Below are 20,832 nucleotides of genomic sequence, written 5' to 3' on the forward strand. Positions count from 1 at the left end.
AATTCCAAACGTGAATATTTTCTTTCCCTTTTAATTAAACTTCGAACAAAGTATAATAAAACTACGTTCCATATATTCTTCTTAATTTTAAAATTTGTATTAGAGTTCTTTATTCCAAATCTAACTCCATTTCATAAGGTAGTTTTAGCGTAATTAAATTCACTTTCTAAGATAAGACCTCAACATTGATATTACATGAACACCTTCTAAATGTTAAAAAAGGCTTCAAATTTGGAGACATAATGCAATCTTAAATATTAATGACTGGGGCATTATTGGAAAGTGAAAACTAAAATACTAAATCACCAAATCCAACTTTCTCTATTAATACATTATAGATATAGATATTAGATATAATGAACTGCTTAATAACCAAGCAAACGAAAATGGAGAATTTACTTTAAAAGTTTTACTCATGTAGTATCAATAAATCTATACTTAATATCTACTACTAACTAGATATACAACAAAATTGATATCATTGCAACATTAAAGAAGGTATTTCAAATATACAATTAACTATAATCATCTTTTATTGTTTGACATTAATAAGGGCAACAAGTAAACTTTTGTATTAGTGGGGGTACATTATAAAGACTGATAATTTTCTCAAGGCGATTATAGCAATTTTTTTGTGGGCAGCGAGGGCCTGTTCCCTGGGGCTCCCACTGTGAATCCTCTACTGAATCTAAGGACTGTGTTTCTTTGGAATTTTGCTACAAGACACTATATTTAGTTTCCTTTTATATCTCAAGGATAATCATTAAGAATAATTACTTTACAGCGAATTTCTCATTAGATTGTTGATATACAAAAATATCAGAAATGTAGTGTTGTGTGGGATTTGTTTCTGAATAAGGGTTGCCGCAACTGAAAAAATCAACGCACAAAAAATCCAATTTATTTTTTGAAAATTTTTTAGCAGCTTAAGATTTTTTTCGGCTGAATATTTTATTTTAGGCGCGGATCCAATATGTGGTGTGTGACAGCCCCACCTCCCCCTAAGGCGAACCAGAGGGTTCGGCGGGCCGCCTGCCCAGCTCTCGTCGGGACTCAGTCGTTCACTACATTCCTCAAACAGATTACAAGATAAAACTCAAATATTACATCAAATTCTCCAATAAATAATTACATATCAAAAGCGAAGCGTCCATGCTTCCACTGCGCCACTCTGATCCATGATCCATCTATTATACAAGAGGAAGTCCAAATTCAAAGTACACATGAGATAATTCATCCGATCACAGGAATAAGTACTACAAGCCTTCCTTCGCCTTGAGCCCTGTGGAGGGGAATAAAATATTTTTGGGGTGAGCTAAAAACTCAGCGAGTAACCAGTAACATCAGTAATCAAATCGGTTTAACAATAGTTCATTTCAATGATGTCATAAATCAATGATAAGTCCAGAAACAATTACAACATTTACAAAACATTAAATATGGAGTATCAATAATTCAAGAAACATGTACAATGGAAAGCGATAGTAACATTCATGAAAAGGATACGGGCCCACATGGAGCCAAATATTCGCGCGCTCACTCGTTCTCCTGCCATTTCCCCTTATTCCTCCAATGATTTGAAAATTTCATTTTGTGAATAAACCCTCGTTTGTTCGTTCATTTGTTCATTTCATTCACCCTCTCCTAGACATTGTCCAGGCTCCACCAACCTCCACCAACCTACAAAGGTAATACTCGAGTATACCAAAACGTTCACCCAGGTCACCATATCGCCCGACCGAGTCCGCTTCTGGCTCGAGTCGATCGGTAACAAGGGGCAGTGGCCAGTTCAGCCAAAAGGCTTACATTAATGCGCAACTAGCATTTCAATTATTAAATCCTTGAAAATTGCACAGTTATTTAGGTCGAGTGCGATAAAGTACACCCTCGCCTAGAAAGCTCGTTTTGGAAATCATTAAAAGCACTTAACACGTTATCAATCAATAATACAAGTTATGAAGTTAAGAAGCATTTAACAAACAAGGAACACTCACATGTAAGCACGCATGATATGCAAGAAAACAGTTCAAAAGTAACTTTGGAAACAGTTCAAAAGTAAATAATGCAGGAAACGGTTCATAAATAACTTTAGAAATAGTTTGAGGTCACTCACCTCCATGGCTCAGAAATCATCCATCATATAACATTGCCTTGCGCAAATCCAAGCCTTAGATCACAAACCCAACGCAAACAAATCCCTTCAAAGTTCGGACAGCACTTCCCCTGAATTTGCTAACTTTTCCAGCCATCATGGCTTCATTATTTCCTCATTCCATCCCAAAGGTACACGCACAACAACAAGTTCATCCAATAGCCATTCAGCAAGCTCCAAGTAGTACTAGTACAAGTCAAGTTAGGGAAAAGTCCGGAAATGAAAGTTAAGCTCAAAACCAGAAAAACAGTTTTGACGTCATTTTGCGGTAATGGCACCAAAGGCGCTACGATTGTCGGATGAAGGTGCAAGACCCACCGTTTCGAATCTAAGAGATAGGGTTACAATATTGCAAAAGGTCACTCAACCCAGTTTCGAGTGTAACCAGGTCAAAAATGCAAGATACTACACCAGAATCACAAAAACAGATTCACAGAACGCATTCTAGCGGAAACATCATAAATCAGGCTATCCAAGTCCAAATCCAGAAATTTCAAAACCAGCTGAAAGATAAGAGACAGGGATAAATTTCATCAGAAGACCTCAACAACCAATTCCAAAGCAAGTCCAGCCAAAACAACCAATTACAGGCGCAATTCTTACATTCGGGTAAAACCAGAACAGCAATAGTAATTTCGACTTTTCTCATTTTACACTACTCCGATTGACCTGAAATTTTGCAGGAACCTCTAAAATATCATTCCCTACAACTTTCATGTTTTAAGCCAAGGCCAATTCGGCCTCTAACTAGGAGCTATAAATTCGGGCAGAATGTAATTGCCAAGAACCCTAATTTTCCAGATTTCTTCCAAAACAGAAATTGCTTGCAATTGTCCACTTTTTCCACCTTCTAGAATCGTTATATACCATTTCCAATCATCATAGATAGCCACACAACCATGCTTATATTAAAACAGAAAAATCCCCAAAAATAATAAAACTTCATCACTTCAACCACAAATCAAGAAATAATCCATCAAACCATCTCTTTAGCCATCACAAGTCACTAATTTAGCATAATCAAGAACAAAGAAAGGATTGCTAGACATGAACCTTGAAATATCAAGAAAGTTGATGGCTTAGTCCTTTGCCTTCTCTAATCACTCCACCACTACCTTCAATCTTCCTAAACAAGTGACTTTTGTGGAGGAATTTGAAAGTTTAACGGTTGATTCACAAGATTGAGCAAGAAATGGAGTTGGAGTTGAAGGCTTTCTTCTTGTATTTTTGCTCCAAGAGGTTCGGCCAAGACAAGCTTAAAATGGAGAGAAATTGGTCAATTTTTGAGGTTTAGTAAAGGTGATGCAAATTAGTCAAAGTCCAACTTTGAATAAGAAGGTGACACATGTCACCTTTTGGTTTAAAACTTATCTTTTTGTCTCTCCAATACAAATATCTTAACACTTTGTAAAATAATATCACTTAATACAAAATTCCAACAAGTTGTCAAAAATATAATGCATTTACCGCACTAGCGGGTCCCACGTTCAAAATACGCTCTTAATTTCTCAAAAACTAACCGATACTAGAAAAATCATTTTAAAACTATCTTTGCTCATAAACTTTATCTGGGGAATTTTTCTAATAAAGAAAATGTAGAAAAGGCGGGCGATTAAATAAAATAAACCCTAGAAAATTAGAAAATTTTCGGGTTCTCACACTCATTCTTTTCGGGCGTCACATGGTGAAAACTATTGGACTGTTGATCAACATTTGCTCAACAATCGTGATTTAAAGTTGCTAAATTTTTTTTTATTCCGTTGCCGCACATAAAATTTGCGGTGAAGGCTGAATTAAAATTTTTTTTTTACAGCCACACATAAAATTTGCGGGGAAGATTGATTTTAATTTTTTTAATGCCGCTCATTAGATTTGCGGCGAAAGAGCTGCATCGTTGATCCATTTGATCAATGGCTGAAAAATTTTTTAACAATCGTAGATTGAGTCTGTGGCTGATTTAAATTTTTTTTAGAAGCCACACACTAGATTTCGGCCAAAGCTTTGGACCATTGATTAATATTGATCAGCAGTCGTGATTTATGTGCCAATTTTTTTATTCCTTCGCCGCAAATTTGGAATTTTTTTTTAAATGCCGTAGCTCTGGCCCTTTGATCCAGGCGATCAACAATCTCAGCTTCAGTAAAAAAAAAAATTTTGCAGTCAAAGTAGTTTCGATACAACCTAAGCTGCTGCTGAAGTTTTGCTATAAAAATAGCTCAATTTCAGCCAAAACAAATGTATTCTCTTTTGCATAACCTCAACTTCAGCTAAAACTTCAGTTCATTTCTCCCTCGCACAACCCCAAATCCTCCCATCTTGTCCTTTGTCTTCTGAAATGAGTGGCGTCGATAATAATAGTTTCAAGAGCAGATTCGGTGGCAAGTGTATTTACAAAGCCACCGTCAAAATTTGTTCATAGGTATTGTCATTCCAGGTCCCAGGTAGACAAAAAAAGTGGTGGATCGGAAAAAGGGTTGTTGAAGAAATGCAGAACCGCTATCATTATAAGGTAAGGTACGTTTCTTTAATTGTTTTATTAGTAATTGTTTTATAATATTAGCAATTGTTTTAAGTTTTGAGTAATTAATAGTATTATTTTTTAATTGGATTTGGTGGTCATTGACTTCGAGTAGTTGATTGCTTGATTTTAGCACTAGTCCTAATTAGATGAACTGCCAGTTTGATTTTTAGGTACTGGTTAAATGTCTAATTTGTGTTTTTCTGATTAAAAGCCTAATTTGTGTTTTTCCTGTTGCTTCATTTGCTTGGTTAAATGTTTGGTTCGTTTATGTTTTCTTTTTAATGAATGTTATGCTTTGGGGGTATGCTAGGTTCGATTGAAATAGTTGGTTTATAGGGTAACTAAAAATAGCAAACAATAAATGGTAAATAGTAAATAATAACAGTAAATGGTAAATAGTAACTAGCAAATAGTACATAGTAAATAATAAATAGTAACAATAAATAGTAAATAGTAAACAATAATTGTAAATATTAATAGTAGTAGTTAATTGTAATAGTAATGAGCTAATAATAAATAGTAAGAGTAATAGTAATAGTAAATAGTAATAGTAATAGTAAAAATTAAATACTAATAGTAAATAGTAAATAGTAATAATAAAATTTAAACTGAAGTAGTAATTGATAATTAATAGTACTGGTACTAGTAATTAATAAGTAATAGTAATAGTAACTAATACTAACAGTCAAAAGAAATAAGTTGTAATAACTGATACTAATACTAATGTTCGTTAGTAGTCAGTAGTTTAATAGTAACTATGATTAGTGAGTAATAAATAATAGTAAATAATAAGTAGCATTCAGTTGTTACAAGTTAAAAGCAGTTAGTAATAAATAATAGTAAATAGTATTTAAAAGCAGTTAGTAATAATTATTTGATTAATAGCAAAGAAGAACCATTAATCATAATTTAATTAATAATCGTTGTTTGATAACTTTATCTTTAATTATTCATTTATAATTATCTGGGTATGAAATTATTTTTATTTATTAGGACTGAATAGTAATTCGTGATTGTTTTATTACTGATGTTATTACTAATGATGACGTTTGTTGGGTCAACATTATTAATTACTTCAAATTGTCGAGGAGTATAAATTGATTTAAAATATTCACAAGATTAGGAAAAAATTTCAACGAACATCGCATTGGTGATTCAATTTTATTGGGGATGCAAAATAGTGGAGATTGGAGGATCATTCGCATATGACCCTCCGAGGTACAAAAAAGTCATATTAGTGAAACATCAAATAAGTTATGATGATTTGATGGATAGAGTGTACAGTTACATTGGGCTAGATCAAAATATTTTTAAGTTGAATCTATGGTTTAGAAATTCTGTAGACTTAAGTGCATTTGTTGGAGTGTAATCAGGGTGTGAAGATGACATTGACATGCTGTACCATATGAAATTGACGTCATCGTATACGGCATGTGAGATATATGTGGAGGTGGAGCTACAAAGCTGCTATTACCACAGTGATCATGATGCCGGACAAACATCATTTGTCCAATTAGGCTTTCAAGCAGAGTCAAACAACATGCTTCCTACTCCCGCATGTGAAAGTAAAAACATAGTAGTAGAATCGGAGTACGTACGAATGTTGCATGATAAGCCAAATTGTAGGAAGGCTATATAAATCAAAAGCTCGAGAATAGTAGACATAAATGCATGTTTGATAATAGTTCTGTTGTTGAATTTTCTCAAATGGAAATTTCCTCAACGTCCTTTTTACTGAACATACTGGAAAATGAGGGCATTGATGTTGATTCTGACACCGAACCAAAACCTGACGGCGATGACTCTGATGACAGTTGTCAAGAGTAGGATCGAGTCGATGAAGAAGTCAGCAATCTGGTTGTGATACGAACCCACCACGAATGGCATGAACTCGTATCCCACCAAACCCTGATCTAGACGAAGAAAATCAAGTTGATTGTAGAACCTTTGACCCTTCTAAACCACAAAGCTACGAACCAAGAGGAATTCTTGACCCACAACCTAATAATTTAGCTAACCAAAGTGTTTGTAAAAGAACATCACAACCAAAGAGTATACTTGATTGATGAGTTCGATTTGAATGCTCTCAAGAAACTCTCAAATATTCAAGAAAGGCTCTCTTGGCAAGAGAATGTGATAAAGCACACAATATTTGCTGAAAAATTCTGATTCCCCCTAAACGTTTAAGAGGTTAGGCTATTTATAGCCTTACAAGGATTCAAAAACCTAATGTGACTTGGACTTACTTAAATAACTAAAACTCTAGTTAAAATTTGGCTCAATTAGGACTTAATCTGACAGAAATTAAACAACTAACTAAACATTTCAAAATAGCAAGGAATGTGATGGCCCTACCTCCCACTGGGCGTACCCTAGGGTTTAGCAGACCGTCTGCCTAACTCTCGTCAGGACTCACTTACTCGCATCAATTAAAATAAGGTGCAACCTCAATAATAAACGAAATAACGGTTCCCAAGTTTGGAACATACGAATACATTCATTTCTATCTCAACCATCCATACAGTCCCAAATACATCAAAAGATTTAAGTTCTCAGTACATTCAACCCTAATCGAGCGACTAGTGCGAGTACAATTACAAAATTCAAAACAACTAGACTACGCTAGTCTGTACACGTCTCACGCCTCGCTCGTACCCCTGTAAGGAAAACAAATGGCGTGGAATGAGCTAAAAGCCCAGTGAGGTTCCAAATAGCAAATTGACCATTATTTATAAGTACAAGTTTTCGATATAGCAAAGTAACGAGCATGAAGAGTTCATAAAAGTGAGCAATAACACTTCAACTAGCAATCTCAAAATGAGCGAGTGTAAAAGTTTTTAGAATAAACAATAATCCAATAAGCAATAATCATTCCAAAGTATAAGGATACGGAGGACTCTCAGGAGTCAAATTCTCATTGCATCACCAGGAGCTTGATCACATAATAGTTGACACTCCATCAACCTTCAAATGAGTAACCAATCTAGTAGAGCACCACTTACACTACTCTCCGTCCACCATTCAAACCCCCTACTGGCCCAAAATCCTCAATAAACACGGGTGGTAATACTCGAGTATACCGATTAGTCGAGAAGATATCACTCCACTCGACAAACAAGAGACCCAGGGTTCGTTACCCAATCGACCAAGCCCTTGCCGGCTCGACTCGATTAACTTGCCGCAGGGTTTCTGAAATTCCAGGAAGTGCGCACATCATAAACAAGTATATCAAATCGATTTCAACAATAAACAGGTATATATCAAATAAGGGCAAGTGCGATAAAGTACACTCTTGCCCGATCAAACCAATCATATATCATTTAATCATATTGATCAAGTATTGGAAACAAGTGTTCAGTTCAATCAGGTATTTGGAAGCACTCACCAAAATGAAGTGCTCCTAGTAATCACGTCTGGGTTATACTCCGAGTTCGGAGTCTAAATCTGTGATAAAACTTTGTTTCAGAATTTTAAAAATCGACTAAGGTTCGAAACGTAGATGTTTCGTTCAATAAGAATCAAGACATGGAAATTCACTTGGAAAATATTCGTGAAACACTCGCTCGCTTTTCAAACTATATAACTTTGTAACATTTATACTTGAAAATGCCATTTGAGTCGAAAGTATAAGGAAAACGTATTCCTAGTAGTCATAGTTGTATTTCTCAAGGGTACAAGTTCGGCCAAATCCTTACTTATATACCTCGGAAAAAGAAGACGCAAATATCCTAGATAGTTCAAGTGGTAATCACTCTTAACCCTTACTCAAGTTGCAAGTATATTTCTCTAGTCCTCGAGTGTAAATTTGGGCAGCATGCCCTTTGTATTTACCTAATTTTCCAGCCATTTACGGTTTCATTAGCTTCCTCAGCCAATTCCAAAGTCATACACAATATAAATTCATCACAATAGCCGTTCAATAGGCTCAAGGTAATACAAGTACAAAAATCAAGCTAATGACATGTGCGGAAATGAAGTTTAACAAAAGACAGATTTGACGTGTTTTTCCGGAATGGACACATCCAAGGCTACGCTTATTGGATTGATGTGAAACTTATACCGTTTCGAAGCTAAGACGAGGGCCTACAACTTTCATAAAGATCACTTAGTCAAATTTCTAGTGTAACCCAGTTAAATTCCCAATTCACAGAACCAAATTCCAACTAATAGACCAGTTAACCGCACTACTTTTAAATGGTCATATCTCAAGCTACCAAAGTCCATTTAAGGCGTTCTTGGAGGCGTTGAAAAGCTAAGACAAAGTACTAAAACTTTCATGTTTTGAAAAATGGCTAAATTAGCACGGATCATAGTGAATAGACACGGTCAATTGGATGAACTGTCCAAAACGGATCACTGGATGCATCCTAGGGCAGTGAGGGTATTTTCATCTTTTCATAGGCTACGTTACTCCGATTGAGCTGAAATTTTGTAGATAACCATAAAATGTCATTCTCTATAACTTTCATGTTTTGTACTAAGCCTAGTTCGGCCTCTAACATCACAAACTGGAACCGGACAGAACTGAACTACAATTTTCCAGAAATATGAAATTTTACGGTTTCAAAGGAAACTTTCTTCATTTCTTGCTTCAATCACTACCAAAACCTCTTATATAAGCTTAGATACAACATATACTATCCATACAGCAAGTATAGGCAGTAAATCCTTCAAACCCTAACTCATGTAACTTAAGAAAACATATACTATATCCATCCAAATCATTATAATAGCTATCATCCACCACAAATTTAAGGTGCTATGCCAAGTTAAGCAAGATTAAGAGTAAGAAATGGGGAAATCAGCATTATTACCTTGCTAAAGTGACTACCAAGAGCAGTCCTAACTTTTCCTTCCAAAATTTCACCAACACCCCACTAGCTAAACACTCAAGGAAGATTTTAATTGGTTTAGTTTCTTGTTTCCTCACTTGGATGGCTCAAACTCAAGATGAAATGGTGAAGCTCTCCCTTGGTTTTTCTCTCCCTCTCTCTCGGCCAAAGCAGCAGAAAAATGATGAAGAAATGAAGCTCCATGGTGATAAGAAGGCAAGACAAAAGGTTTGGCAAGAAACCATAGGTGAGTGACACTTGTCACTACCAAAGCCATCCAAATTTCTCTTTCTTTTCCTTGCATTTTGGGCCACAATTTCGGTTATATGGCTGAGGATGAGGGGGGGATATTTTGTAAAAATATCAAGGATATGTAGTAGTAAGAAAGTGGTGGTCAAGTGGTGGGTTCAATCGGTAGTGATCGATACCCGTCGGTTCGAGCCGTTTTTTCTTAAATCACGTATACTAGGATTTTTACTTTCTAATCACTAACTTATTATTATCACTTCAAATCATATAATATTTTCTCATCCAAAAGTCACTCGTACCTACCAAATTTGACCCTCACTCCGTACCGAAAAATCACCCTACGGAAAAACGTGAAAACCCTAACTTGCTCCAACTTGAAAACGAAAAGTGAAAACCTTTACTTTCATGTTCATTTGCACTTATTGTGGGGTGATTGGATGGTAGGGTTATTATAAAATCATAATTTCCAATTAAAAGGGCATTTTTAAGAAAACGTGAGGGATTTTACAATTCCATAAATTGAATTTAGGGTTTCGGTTGAAATATGAGAAATTTGAGAAAACGGTCAGTCACAAATAAAACTAGGGTTTTGATTAGACTTTATTTCTAGAATTTAGGGTTTCGGTTGAAATATGAGAAATTTGAGAAAACGGTCAGTCACAAATGAAACTAGGGTTTTGATTAGACTTTATTTCTAGAATTTAGGGTTTCTAGTCTGTAAAACAAAACAATAAAATAAAGAAACCGTAATATTCTCTTTGAGGCTAAGCAACAATAGTATCCTAAAAGTTGGGGTATCACAAGGAAAATTCACATTTAAACCCTTGCTTAACAATACCAAATAAACGACATACCAATTAGGAAAATTAACTAACTAGCTTCTAATGTTTCATGTGTGACAACAAGTAAAGTAATACATGGAAGCTCTTCAAGTTGAACACCTTCAATGGTTCTTGTGTTATCACCAACTTGATCTTGAATTGTGTAAACTAGTGCTTGTAGTGAATCTCTAAGATTTCTTGCACGAGCTCTTGTAATTGGACCACTTGGAATTTAAACAACTCGAGCATGCGGAGTTTGCAGAGCCTTGACCGCTTCATCACTCCCCTCCTCTTGAAGGCGATTTATCCCAAATCGATGGTATGGCTGGAAAGAGACGACACAGTGACAATCTTCATGAAAAAGATCCAAGCAATATGTCTCTTGGATAACTGCAAAATCCATAGGAGCAACAATGCGAAATATGATCTAATGGACAGCACACTCCTTGGCTCAAAATCGGCTGGTAAGAAGAACTTACATAAGAAAAATTTTTATCGGTAAGCTTAGATACAAAACCACTTGAATACTTACTATTAGCATCCATTAGATAAGGATCTTCATAGCAATGGAATGTATATTCATTGTCACAAAGATGAGGCACAAAAACACAGGCATCAGATTCCACTAGATTATTCATAGCTAGCTCATCAAACTTTCCTTGAAAATCGTTAAAAGAAAAGCAAAAATTATGACTAGAAACATGCTCAAAACAAGGTAAACATGATGAATGAACCATAGTTAAAAAAAATTAGAATTAGAATCTGGAATTTTCCCTCTATGATGAACACGGATTGACTCTCCAAAGGTACAAACAGATTTGAATTTAACCAATTCCATGAAAGGATATAATATTGATTTAACTCATAGAAGATAAACGCCATAGAAACCAGTGAAATGTACAAACGACTTTGGAACAGAACATTGTATGATCACCTCTATTTGGCCTTGCTTAACCTACGAAAAAGGAAGGAAACTAGGAGCAAATAAGTTAGTAAACAACCTATGTTTTCTAACTTTGCTCATTCCCTTGGCCAAACACATAAGAGCTGTTTTCATCTTCTCATCAGATTTTCCCATCTCGTTTTCCAGTTTAATGCCCTCAATTGTTACCTCATGTTCAAGTTCTATAACACTACTCTTATTTTCATGGGTTATAATAATTTTCTAACAAACTTTCCCAACTAGTTCATGACTAGATTCTAATGTTGATGTAACTCCAATATTTTTGAGCACATGTTTGTTGCTCGGCTTCAACTCTTTGTCAACCTCCTCAACAAACGGTTCAATGGAAAGAGATATTCTTTCATTAGGATTAGACTCAACTACTTCCTCCTTAGAAGACTCATTTTGATGGCATTTATTTGACTCCATTTGTTTTTGGCATAATAGACGTTGATATGCCTCCCAAAATGACTCCTCATAAGATGGTTTAAGTCTAGATTTAGGCCTAGGAGATGTTGATTGAGTCTTCTTATCACTTCTTGTATAAATTAGCTTTAAAGAGGTAGATTGCATGGAACCCCTCCTCTTGAGAGATTCATTCTCACGCTTCGGTTTATGTTTGTGCTACCTCGGCCTTTGTTCCCAATCTTCAAGTTTGGTGTCCGCATTTGAATCACTAAATTCATTCAAAGGTTGTTTCCCTCGAGATTTTTTAGAGGAATTCCTTGAAGTTTGTAGATTATCAATGCATTCATGGATTGTGTTGAATTTAATATCAACTTTTCTTTGAGACTCCACTAATACGGCGTCCAATTTTAGAGCAAGTTGAGCAATAGTCATTTTATCTCCACTTGCCATGTTTTAAACCTGCAATACTTAACAAACATTAGTAGAAAATGCCTCACTCACTCCCTTAGGTGTTTACTCACGCTCGTGTATCACTCAAGTGTCTTAATCACGCTAATGATCTCACCAATCACTTCTCAATTTACTTGATTATCTCTTTTGAAGAAATCAAAAATTTTCTCAATGAGATTCAATCAAAATTTTCTCAAGTATTTGATTAATGCTGAAAGTTTGAGGGTAAAATGGACTGTTTTAAAGGCGCAAAAGACACTATATCTAAGTTGAAAAAATTTCCAGATTTGTTTGCTAAAGACAACTTAAGAATTGGAAAGTATTGACTTTGACAAGGACTCAATTTTAGGAAACTAACGGAAGCAATCAAGAATCAAGACTGATTGGATTCTTTTTGGACTTCTTAGACACATTTAAGACCTAGAAAAAAACTCAAAACACAAAGTTACAAGGTTAGACATATTATAGAATTCACCTAAGCAAGACACAAACGCAGCAGAATTTTTTTTTGGAACCTAGAACTCTCTAGCCGATTGCACCTTGGTTGAAAATTTGGAAGTTGAATCCAATTGGTTCTTGGATTGATTTTGGAAGATAAAAGTTGCTAATTTTGAAGGTTTTCATGTGTGCAAGTAGCTAGCAAATCCGAATTGCTTACTATGTTGTGACTAGGATTTGTTAGCAATCCCTAGTCAACTTGGTTTCCCAAATCAGATTTGCTTTCTTGCTTCAAACCAAAAGTGATCCGACTTCTTGTTTCTTTTTTTTTTTTCACAACAACTCTTTCTTTCTTTTCTTTTCAATTTCAGATCAAATACTCAAGGACAAGAATTCAAGCCGCAACAAAAAATAAGAATCAGCCGCTACTTTGTTCAAGAAATAGGAACTAGGGTTTTGCAAGAATTTTCAAGATTTGGAAACTTTTGTTCAAGAATCCAAAAAATCCTAATTGCCGGCCAAGAACTTCAAGAAAGTATCCAAAACTATCAGAAATTCAAGTTTTCTTATCAAGAAATTTCAAGAACTTGAACACAACCAAGAACAAGAATGATTAGCCATGGATTAATTTCAAGAAACACAAGACTCAACACAAATTGACAAGAAATCCTAGGCTAAGTTTCGGATTTCCAAGAAAACAACGATCATAAATTTTTTTGATGAACAGTAAGGGTGAACAGTAGCATGAATAGTAGTGATGAACAGTGCCAATGAACAGTACTAATGTACAATATCTATTTTTTTTACTCTAAACGGTTTCAAGACTCAAGAAACAAGGCAACAATATGCAATTAAAGCCAAGAAACACGTCACCAACAAAATTTATGATTAGGACAACAAGTAAAAGGACACGACCAACAATTAAAGATGTGGACAGCAATGGAATAATTAAAATCCTAGCCATTCGATAAAAAATAAAAATAACCAAATTTGAAAACAAGAAAACAAGAAAACAAGAAAACACAAACTAGATATACTTGATGTCGTCAACTAATTCTGATTATCAAGCTGATACTAGCCCACCATGAATGGCATGAACTCGTATCCTACCAAGCCCTGGACCCAGATGAAGAAAATCAAGTTGATTGCGGAACCCTTGACCCTTCTAAACCACAAAGCTGCAAACCAAGAGGAATTCTTGACCCACAACCTAATAATTTAACCAACGTATTTGTATAAGAACGCTACAATCAAGGTGTATACTTGATTGATAAGTTTGATCTGAATACTTTCAAAAAACTCTCAAGTATTTAAGAAAGGCTCTCTTGGCAAGAGAATGTGATAAAACACACAATATTTGCTAGAAAATTCAAATTCCCCCTGAACATTTAAGAGGTTAGGCTATTTATAGCCTTACAAGGATTCAAAAACTTAATGTGACTTGGAATTACTTAAATGACTAAAATTCTAGCTAAAATTCGGTTCAATTATGACTTAATCTGACCGAAATTAAATAACTAGCTAAACGACTCAAAATAGTAAGGAAAATTGACATTTAAACCCTTGCTTATCAATACCAAATAAATGACGCACTAAATAGGGAAATTAACTAAATAGATTTTAATGCTTCATGTGTGACAACAAGTAAAGTAACACATGGAAACTCTTCAAGTTGAACACCTTCAATGGTCCTTGTGTCATCACCAATTCGATATTGAATTGTGCAAATAAGTGCTTGTAGTGAATCTCTAAACTTTCTTACACAAGCTCTTATAATCGAACCAATTAGAACTTGAACAACTTGAACATGTGAAGTTTGCATAGCCTTGAGCCCTTCATCAGGTTGGTCTTTCAGGTCCCAGTCCATTGACCTCATTTCATAAATCACCCCATTTGCAGGACCTTGAAGCAGTTGATGCTTTATTGGATTTCGACCGTTGTAACAAGGCAGTTACAGAGAACTACAATCTGTGAGATGAGCGTGCAAAGGAGGTTAGATTGGAAATGGTGTTTGAAACAAAGAAATACGTGCAACGAACTGTTAAACTTTAGACAATCAAGCACAATAGGGAGTACAAAGTGAAGGAAAGTAAACCAACCACGTAGTATATTCGCTGCAAGTCCCATAGTGTTTCTCCACCATCTAATTGGCAGTTAAGAGTTACTTTGAGATGCACACATAACATGTGAAAGATTATAATAATTGTAAAAGAGCACACATGTATGCGAGTTTTGAATAGCAATGACTACTGACAGTTGATTTCAAAACTCATAGCAGAACACATTATACATCACGTCGAGAATGGTCCACTTTATATCATCAAGGAAATACGGACTACCATTAAGCATGTTTTTGATACAAATGTTTCGTACAAAAAAGCATAGTATGTTAGATGATGTGTGATTGATACTGTGTATGGTGATTGATCAACTTTAATAGCCTAGCTAACTATGTATATATAGGAGTTGGTGACAACTAATCCGAAAACAACTGTAGTGTGGGAGCACCATCCACAAAGCATTGTTAGATGCATAATTTTTCATTACGTGTTTCGGATTTTTGGTCTCATATCAAGTCATTTCAACACCTTAAATCAGTTATTTGTGTTAATGACTCATTTATGAAGGGAACGTATAAGGCAAAATTATTAGTTGTAGTTGGATTTGATACCTTCAATTAGTAGTTCCAGATTGCATTCGCACTTGTGGCAAGGAGACAAATCAGAGTTGGATATGATTAATGTAACAATTGCGACTTCATGTGTGCTGAGACGTCAAGAATATATGCATTATTTCAAATCAGCACAAGGGCATAACACACGTTATGAATATTTTGCCAGAGTAGAAAGAACCAATAGTTGTGTATCGATACTGTTTAGTACACGTGCAGAACAATTTTAAGAAAAAATTTCGCAATCAGAGGTACTAATTAGATTTGAAACTCAATGGATGTAAGTTAATACATTATATACTTCGCTAAATGTGAGTTTAAACATGCACAATTATCTTTGTCTAGACTTAAGGATCTTATGTGGGTTGCCGAGGTTATAAATTAAACCAAGAAATATGAAGTATTTATGGAATAGATTTGACTGTTAAATGAAGAGGCATATAAATGGCTGAATAGCCGCTCTGTCAAATCATAGCAGTAAGCATTTTGCAAGGATGAGGGTTATTGATAGGGCCATGCATTCATAAATATAGTTTAGTGTTTCAACAACTTATTATACAATACTCGATTATCACCAATCATAGAATGTGTACAGTTCAATTTCAACCAAACGTTGAACTTTTCACAAAGAAGTGGAAGTTGACCTTCAATACGACATACCTTTTTCCCAAATAAATATGGGAGAACTTCTTAACAAATGAGCTAAAGGCAAGGATACACTCGATGCAAGTGTACGATCACAGAGGTAGATTTACTGCATAACCCCTAACCGATGCGATAATGGGAAGGGTGGCAACACATAGATTGTCCACTTTTGAAATAGCACATGTACGTGTGGCAAATGGACTGAACTCATAGTCCCATGCTCGCACATGTTTGCAGCTTGTTATCGGTCGGACACTAATCCATACCATCTAGTTGGTCACGTGCACATGTTTTCAATTTGACAAGCTTCTCTTCAGGGGCAGTTTCAACCACTATGAGACATAGTTTACTTGATCCTTTTGGAGTTGCAACTTAATTATGATACAAGTAGGATTAAATAAAAGAGACCCGATCTTAAGATCATAACTAAAATACATAACCAGATAGATCATCGGTGCCCGAATACGCCTCGTCGCTACAACCATTGTTCGCAGACAGAATATGATGCATCTAATTGTTCTTATTCTAGTCATTTCAATCTATAAAACCATTATGTATAGAAAATATATACAATAATCTATTTGATCGCCTGACTCTATATTTCAATATTTGTTGTAATTATATCATCCCTTGGGAATCATTTTGTACCTGTTTAATTTAGAGTTCCACTATGTAATTAGTGATGTTCAATTTATAAATCAACAATTTCTTTCAATTTTACCAACTCAATTTTTGTATGTGCAGACTTTCGTAGATATGGACCAATGGCCCAAACAGACCCTCGATCTTGTGACGACCCCACCTCCCCCTAAGACGAACCGAAGGGTTCGGCGGATTGCCTGCCCAACTCTCACTGGGGTTCACTCACATATCACTTCAAGAGCAAATAAAGATGGACCAATCAAACTTAACATATATACAATCATCCAAGTTAAGTACAAAAGTTTAGGATCCAACCAACTACTAATACTATCACTATTACACAACTAGGTGGTGGCCACCGCGCAATGCGCGGTGTAATTTTCAATCTTGCCCATAAATGTCTAGTTATTCAAATTCAGATATTAAATATGAAAAGTTAGACAAAAGTGCATCAATATCTTTGAAGTTTTTGTAATTTTATTAAATAGCGAAAATAAACTATAGTTTTAGCTTTTGCAGTTTTCGTAAATTTTGTTGCATAAAAGGAACTTTAAAATAATATACAATCATATCGAGATACAAAACGAGAATAAAATCCCCAAACAACCATCTAGCTGCAACTAAAAAATGGTGGAGTATAACATCATAATAAAAGATATCCTATTGTTAGCATCCCATACATTAGCTAAATAGTCTATCATCCGATTTGCTTCACAGCTTACAAGCTTTGATCAAGACTTGCTGCCAAAATACAATCAGATATAACAATAGCACATCATCCAAATGGAGTTTAAAGTTTTTGGAGATAGATACTAATCGTATGAGAACTTGCTGCTGAGCAATTTATTTCTTGACTGAAGAGTGACAGTCATTACCAAATGTGGATGGCATATGAAACAAGAATCCACTGTGGGTAACAATAGCCATCTCTCTCTCTTTTCGTGTCAATAACCTGCATCCATGATATTTGTTTTTCGGAAGAGTGTTCTAGAGAAGGTAATGTAGAAAAGAGTCAATCTCATTCACAAGAATCTTCCTAAATGATTCATGTGGATGGGTCGAACCTTTCACATGTTTTTATGCATGGCCAATCCAAATACATATCTAATAGACAGTAAGGCATAACTATAGCTACCTATATCTATATATTGCACAATGACTCATAGATATGCAGCTATATTGTATAAAGACTCATAAATATGCATATGAGTATTTAATCTTCCCTTGAATTAACAATGGTTGAGAGAGAGAGAAGCCATGCTTTGCATCATAGTCCAAGGTTAACTCCCAATCAACGATGTGACTAAGCCCCATTCTATTATATGCGTTTGTCACCAAGCAGCAAGGACCAAGATGGCCAAAAATCAAAAACTTTATTAAAGTACCCCGGAGCAGAGGTTACTTACTCAAAACTGAAACTGCTACAATCTATTTCAACAGATGATAAGTGTGAGCTTATGTGCACCTGAACACAAGCTTGTGGTGGCGATTAAAGTTCAACTTCTAATGCAATAACAATAAAGTGGTTTACCATTTCTTGAAGTTCATTCCTCTAACTGCAACTTCTTCTTTTGTTTCCCTGACATTTGCCTTCCACAACGTATCCTCATCACTTTCTATTTAAACATGAATCAAGATTCAAGACCAATGATAACACTATATCACCCTAAATGACTGGTAGCAAAGATTTGAAACACTTGCCAGTGAAAAATCTATTGCAGGAAAAAGGCACTGATACTGACTGATGCTTCTCTTATCGCATGGATGAACACCCTGCAACCAGATTATTAGATGAAAAAGATTCAGGCTTCAATATGAACGTAGAAATTATGCAAATAAAATCTGAATCAAAACATACAGTCAATTTCAATATGAGTGGCAGGATGTCCTCGTAGTTGGTCAATTTCAAATAGCAAATGACTAGAAATCAAGATAGTAAAGAAACGAATCTTTTTCATAATGCTGAGAAAATCTTCTATACTCAGAGCCAATCATCATGATGTGTATTTCCAAACTTTGATATCAAACTTGGATACTGTAGGTTCAAGAAAACATTGGAAAACAGAGGAATGGAAAGTAGATAAAGTATAGATTGTGATTGATTACGGCTCAAGATTGTGAATTGCAGTTTCATATGATTCATGACAATTTTTATCTGAATCAAAATATTTTTAATTTTAAACAATCCAGTTTACTGCTTAGTAAAAGCATGCCAATTCTTCAGCCAAAACTTTTGATATTTAGAGACAAACATGTGTATATATGTTCGAACATTGCTATCTATCATACCTCAGGTGCAGGGCAACCATAATCTACAGGATCTCTTCTAGTAATGGCTTCCAAAAGCACAACCCCAAAGCTATAAACATCACACTTCTCATTTAGGAGGCCAGTATTTGCATATTCAGGTGCTACATATCTATATGGGTTAAAAAATGGGGGAAACAGAGAATGTCAGAAAAAGAAAAGTCGAGTTTGGTTTAATTAGAGAGCTTGTAAACAGAAAGCAGTAAGGAAAAGGAGACTTTGTTCAATTGAGATCGGATACCTGATATAAATACCCACCTAAAGGTACCCATAACTTTGGTTGTAATATGACTTTTCCTGCACCGAGCAACTTAGCCAGACCAAAATTAGATAGTTTAGCATTGAAGTCATCATCAATGAGTATATTGCTTGACTTTATATCTCAATGCATCATTTTGGGCTCAATTGCCTCGTGCAAATATGCAAGAATACAAGAAACATATCTCGTTTGAACTTAAAATGGAACCTAACAATAACTTCAAAGACAAGAAGAAGTTTATAGATGGACTTACGCTAGTGCAGAGCCCACTAAACTTTCATACGAGCCTCCCAAGTAAGATAACCATGATGGATCAGGGCTCCATGAAGCCATTGTTCTAGATTTCCATTGTTTACATATTCATATGCCAACAACCTGAATTTCATAAGGAAGTCCAACAGAGGTAAAGTAAAGTTAGTTTGCTAAACAAAAAATGCCTTGAGGTTTAACTACCTGATCGGTAAATTTTAAGGGTTCAAACAAAATGCTGATCTACATCTCATTTAAATCTAATGCACAAATGAAAAGATGATGAGATAGGTTTAAGCAGTAATGTACCTGTGAGCTCCTTCAATACAGTAACCCAGAAGTCGAACTAAATTTTTTTGCCGGACATGACCAATAGCCTCAACTTCAACCCTGAATTCCTTCTCTGCTTGCCCTCTGGACATTTAGAAACAAGAGAAAAGGCTCGTTGTCAATTATTTATCAGGTTCTGTAAAATACTTGAAGGACCATATATAAACCCATTCAAGAACTTACATATTGTTGAGGATTTTTTTAACAGCAACAAGAAAGCCATTTATCAGTCGGCCACGATAAACAACTCCATATCCACCCTGACCAATAACATTTTCCTTGGAAAATTTGTTGGTTGCAACTTCAAGGTCTGTAAGCGTAAACCAATGACCCCAACCAAGGTAAGAAAACTCAGGAAGACCTGATAAAGGGGAAGAAACAGCCATTGGATGTAAATTATATATTGCTCCAGCAACTCCCTTTTCCCCTGACTCACATGCGATACCTTCTTTCTCCAAATTAGTAAAGGAATCATATTGACTGCCAGTATCAGCATTCATGGCTTTTTCAAAAAGAAGAAGGAAGCAGAAACTTGAAGGTCCAGTTTAGCGTAAAATTAGAAAAATGGCTGGAAAATAAACTACAAAAAAATTCAAACCTTGAAAAGTTAAATCTTTTTTTCTTCTTCCCGTCAACTTTTCTTCCATTTTTCCCTCAATCTGTTAGAAGAAAAACGAGATCCCTATCTATCCAATATATAGCATAAATGAGATCGTTAACAGCAGCAAAAGTAAAGTACTAAACAAGAGATCAGAAATTTAAAACTTTTCTTACAAAAATTTGAAGGTCCAATCTAGAGTAAAATTGGGAAAAAGACTGAAAAAGCGAGAGTGAAAGACTGAGGCGAGCTATTCCCAAGCAAGGGGGTTTAAGCAGCAGAGCTAGCTTAGAGCCGGAATGGAAAATGGGGAGGAG

General features: G+C 35.3%; 1 pseudogene; it reads right to left on the reverse strand.

The window, feature by feature from the left end:
• Positions 1-18,428: 18,428 nt before the first annotated feature.
• LOC113774178 lies at positions 18,429-20,417 on the reverse strand (annotated as a pseudogene).
• Positions 20,418-20,832: the final 415 nt, after the last annotated feature.

Source organism: Coffea eugenioides, chromosome 6 (genome assembly GCF_003713205.1).
Source record: "Coffea eugenioides isolate CCC68of chromosome 6, Ceug_1.0, whole genome shotgun sequence".
Lineage (NCBI taxonomy): Eukaryota > Viridiplantae > Streptophyta > Magnoliopsida > Gentianales > Rubiaceae > Coffea > Coffea eugenioides.